Here is a 5,268-nt window from a genome sequence, read left to right as displayed (position 1 = left end):
ATTTTGTCCTTTACACAGTCAATCCCTCAGCAACTCATTGGGCAACAGCTTTTTCCTCCAATAGAAACAGGCAGGGAACTTTTCCTGGTGCTCCTTTCTGCACCACAGAGAAGACACCCAAAGGTCCACAGGCTGGTCCTCATCCAAATCCAGGAATATTAGCACAGTTCCCTTCCCCCGTTCGGAATTCCAGCCCAAAAGTGGAATTTTCTCAGGCCCAGGGTGGGATCCTCGGGGTGTCCTGAGCAGGGCCTGAAGTTGGGTTTGATGGTCCCCGGGGGTCCCTCCCAGCTCAGGAGATTCAATGGGTCTGTGAAAACTGCCCCAAGAAACCAGCAAACCAAAAATCCTGGCTGGGATCAGCAGCATTCCCAAAGAAAGGAAAAGTTTGAGATGGTTTCAGGCCTTGTTCTTTCCAAGGCCCAGAAGGAAGGGGCTGCTCTGTGGCCCAGAGGAGGAGGTTCAACCTCTGCTTCAGATCTAAGAGCAGCTGGAGCCCACAGCTCCAGAATATTTCGCTCTGCACAGGTTGGTAGAACCACATGAGCATCTTCCTCCTGGTCCTGCAGGAATGGCTCCAAATGGTGCTCAGGACACGGTGTCTGGAGAGAGCTGCTGTTTGGGAATGCTGAGCTGCTCCAGCAGGGACAGGCACATTTCTTCCATTAGCTTGCATTTATTTCCAGTTGAAGCCATTTTCAGGTGAGGTGAGGCCTGGCAGTGATGATCTTGGAGCTCCTTTCCAAGCTGAGTGATTCTCTGACTCTGAGTCATTCATTTGGTTGCTGATTTGTTTGGTAGAAACAAGAACAAGCTCTGCTGCAACGATAGAAATAAACCCACAGAGTGACTTAAGGCACTGTTGAAATGATCCCTCAAATTCCATCCTCTTGGATCCCAACACTCCCAGCACAATGGAGAGTCTTCCTCTCCAGCTCCTGGTTCTCCAGGCCTCCTGCCTCACATTGCTACACTGAAATGAATTTAAAAAAGTAGCAAAGAAGGGCCAGGAGGGAGGAGAAAAGCCCCATTCCTCCCTCTAACATCCCTTTCAGGGGTGTTCACCCCTCTCTGAGCCGTAATTCCCCTCTCAGCACGTTCAGTCTCAGGAGGAGACACGAGTATTTCTTCTCTGCTGCTGTGACAGGTTCTCATCCCAGGGCCTGTCCCCTCTGCCCCATCCCTGCCTCCAGAGGGGTTTATTCACCTGCCTTTTCATCCCACACCAAATTCCCCCAAGCCCAGCCCTTGAGCTGCCTCAGGGGAGAGTTAAACCCTTGTTTTGTGCCACAAGAACCATCCTTGAGGTGGGGGGCACCTTGTCAGAAGAGAACAGACGCTCTGAGGACTGCACAGAACCCCCTCTCTCCACCCACCAGGACCTGCCACCACCTCCCTTCCCTCTGCCTCAGCTTCCTCCAGCCTCTGCCGTTCCTTTTATTCCCACTAAACTGGTCTAAAGTATGGTTGGAAGCTTCATTCTGGTGTTTTTTAGTTGTCCTTCCAGTTCTCCTCCTCTCCCCCCTCCACCTCCACCTGCTCCCACCGCTTTCCTCTTTCAGCAGCTCTGCTGATAAACACAAATGTTTATTCCAAGTTCGACAGCCAAAAGCTCTTAATCATTGATGGTGGAGGTGGGAGAGAGGGAGGGGAAGACTTGGGAGTTTTGGGGGCAAGTTGTTCAGTTTTCAGCCTCGGGAGAAACATCTCTGCCCCTCCTCCTCCTCCTCCTCCTCCTGCACAGCCATGGGCACGAGGGGCTGTTGTCCTTGTTGTCCTCCTCCCCTCACCAGAATTCCCAGCCCTTTCCCAGCCCCACAACATCCCTTCTGGCGATTTTCTGGGGAATTTAAGTCTCCTAATGCCACAAAATCTGGGTTCAAGAGGTTAGACTAAAACCCAGCCTTGCAATAAAGCCAAGAACAGCACTTGGATCTCCACGTGCCAGGTTGGGGCATGGGCAACACTCCTGAAAATCCAACAACACCCTCAATATCCAACAACACTCCTCGATATCCAACAACACCCTCAATATCCAACAACATCCTGAATATCCAACAACACCCCTGAAAATCCAACAGCACTCCTGAATATCCAACAACACTCCTCAATATCCAACAACACTCTGAATATCCAACAACACCCCTGAAAATCCAACAACACCCTGAATATCCAACAACACTCCTGAAAATCCAACAACACTCTGAATATCCAACAACACCCCCGAATATCTAACAACACTCCTCAACATCCAACAACACCCTGAATATCCAACAACACCCCTGAATATCCAACAACACCCCTCAATATCTAACAATGCTCCTGAATATCCAACAATACCCCTGAATATCCACCAACACAGGGCTGGGGGTTTTGTTAAAAAAACTAATTAACCAATAATTTGCAAACAAGCAGGGCCATGAGCAAATATCAAAGCCCAAGGTGAAGAGCTGAGTGCTCTCAAGGGGGACACCTCAATCTGAAGTGTCCTTCAGGCAGAGCCCGCTGGCTTTGAGAGTTGCTCATATTTGATCAAATAAAACTATTGATCCCCAGCATGAAAGTTCAATACAGGCTATCAGTGCTGCAGGAGTGGCACAATAAAACCCTCAGGCCTTTTGATCTCTGCTCAAGCATTTCATCTTGACATTTGTTAAATGTATCAGTAGATTGCCTCAAATGAGAATGGGCTTTTTAAAAGCTCGCTGGAAAAGCAAAGCTCCCATAAAAAATTCAACTTTTACATTTGTTAACTTTTACATTCGCTGCCTTTCATTAACTGCACTGCCCAGCCAGGTGTTATTATTATCAGTTCCATTTTAAGCAAGATGGTGAGACCTAAATGGATTTCTAAATATATACTTTTGGCTTCATTCTCACAAGTGGTTTTTCCAAGGGTTTATCTGCCTCTGCACCTTGGCAGTTAATCACTCCTTGGAAACACCTCCTGACCCCAGCCCAGCTGCAGGGACGGGGTGGTTACACCAGCATGTCCCTGAGCAGCACAGAAAGCACATGGAAGTGTTGGAAAGTAAATAAAGAAGGGAGAGGAACAGGGAGAAGGTTTCCAAGCAGCTGATGCTCTTGAACAGCCAGGACAGAGGGTTGGCTCAGCCACACCACTGCAGACAGAAGGAAAAGAGTAAATCCACCTAATTTGTTGCTGCTCCTCAGGGCACAAACTTGTGAAAGTGGGTGTAAGTGGCTGGACAGGGCTTGGAGCAACCTGGGCTAGTGGAAAGTGTCCCTGCCCATGGCAGGGGTGGGACTGGATGGGCTTTAATGTCCCTTCCAACCCAAACCATCCCTTGATTCCGTGATTCTCTAAACCTTCAGGACACGACACAGCCTGAACCACAGAGGTTCTTTGCTCTTTTCTTTGCAGAACAGGTTCTGCACCCACATTGTTTCATCTGCCTCCTCCAAGGGCATTTTCCAATCAACCAGAGGAGGCCTTTGACCACCTGACCTCACCTGGGATGAGCTCTGCTTTGAGGAGGACACTGGATTAACTCATCTTCAGAGGCCTAAGAAGGAACTTTCTTCCAGCTCATGAGTTCAAATCCTAAAGGCCCAACGCTGGTCCCAACACAGCCCGGGGTCGTGGCTCAGGTCTCACTCCTCACCCAGCACCTGGTCAGCAGCCAGAGGAGAAGGTCAGGGCTTCACACCTCTGACCTGGATGGTGCCAGATCCAAAATCACAGAATCTAAAAGAGGTTTGGGTTGGAAGGGACCTTAAAGCCCATCCAGTGCCATCCCCTGCCATGGGCAGGGACACCTTCCACCAGCCCAGGTTGCTCCAACCTGGCCTTGGACACTTCCAGGGGCAGCCACAGCTTCTCTGGGCAACCTGTGCCAGGGCCTCCCCACCCTCCCAGGGAGGAATTCCTTCCCAGTATCCCATCTAACCCTGCCCTGGCACTGGGAAGCCATTCCCCCTTGTCTTGTCTCTCCATCCCTTGTCCTGTCTCCCCATCCCTTGTCCTGTCTCCCCATCTCTTGTCCCAAATCCCTCTCCAGCTCTCTTGGAGCCCCTTTAGGCTCTGGAAGGGGCTCTCAGGTCTTCTCTGGGCAACTGTGCCAGGGCTTCACTTCCAGGGATGGGGCAAACTGAGGCAGGAGGGGGAAGGTTGAGGATAATCCTCATTGTAGGATCAGTCTGCTGGAAATACAGACACAGGTCTGGCATTTACTCCCTGTCTGGGTCAGGAACTTGTGCAGGACACAAACTGCCCCCACAGAAAACCAGGAGCTGCATCCTCAATTCCACAGGCACAACATCCCAGTGTGTTTGGTGGATTATCTCATGGAGTCTCCTGGAAGTTATTCCCTGCTGAGGTGATCCCAGATGCTCCCAAGCTGGTTTGTGATTCCCAGATGCACTCGGTCCTTCCTTCCACCAGAGCTCAGATCCCAGAAAAACCCGAGTCAGAGATTGGAGTGACCTGACCCAGCTCTGCCTGTACCTTAAACCTCAAATCTGGTTGGGAACACACAGACCCAGGGGCAGGTTCTCAGCTGGAATAAACTGATGAATCCCACACAGGTTTATTAACTGCCATTCTTCAGGCACTGGCTCCTGATCTGTAGCTTTTGTTGTCAGAACTATGTTTTAATTTGATTTTTAAGCCCAGGCAGGGGCTGTGCCTGACACTGTGATCCCAGCTGCATTATCCCTGTTGCTTTGTGACATGGAAAAAGAAGAGGTGAAAGAGATGATGGGAGAGAGGAGAACTGAAAAGGAGAACTGTAGATGGGAAGGAAAATAAAAACAGGCAACAAATTTCTATATTCTGTTGAGAAACCAATAGGATTAACTTGATTTTTCCCTGCAACACAATTCCAGACAACATTTGGTGAGGGAATAAGTTTCCATTCCCTCATTCCAAATATTCCAGCATTGCCTGGAGAGGACATCTGAGATCCCTCCAGGAGATGCCAGAAAAAAGAATAACCAGGATTATCTGTACTCCCCAACCAACAATTTGTACATCCCCTGCCTGAGCTGCCCTGTACATAAACCTGGTATAGTGATAAATGAGCTTCTTTATTTGTGGAAAAAAACAAATAAACCTCTAAAGAAACACTCCAAGGCCTGTTCCAGCTGCCTGCACCCCCTCCTTGCGCTGCTGCCTTCCTGGAGGGGACTCCCCTTTGGAAGTAAAAGGTTTGGAAGCACTGCTGGGGCTGTGGGGATGAGTCTGGGGGATTCCAAACACCATTTCAAAGCCTGCAGACACAGCCAGAGCTGCAGGAAGGCAGCCTC

Source organism: Neopelma chrysocephalum, unplaced genomic scaffold (genome assembly GCF_003984885.1).
Source record: "Neopelma chrysocephalum unplaced genomic scaffold, ASM398488v2 Primary Assembly neopelma1_148, whole genome shotgun sequence".
In the NCBI taxonomy this organism is placed as follows: Eukaryota; Metazoa; Chordata; class Aves; order Passeriformes; family Pipridae; genus Neopelma; species Neopelma chrysocephalum.
The sequence above is the reverse complement of the archived record's forward strand: the minus strand, read 5'-3'. Positions refer to the sequence as shown.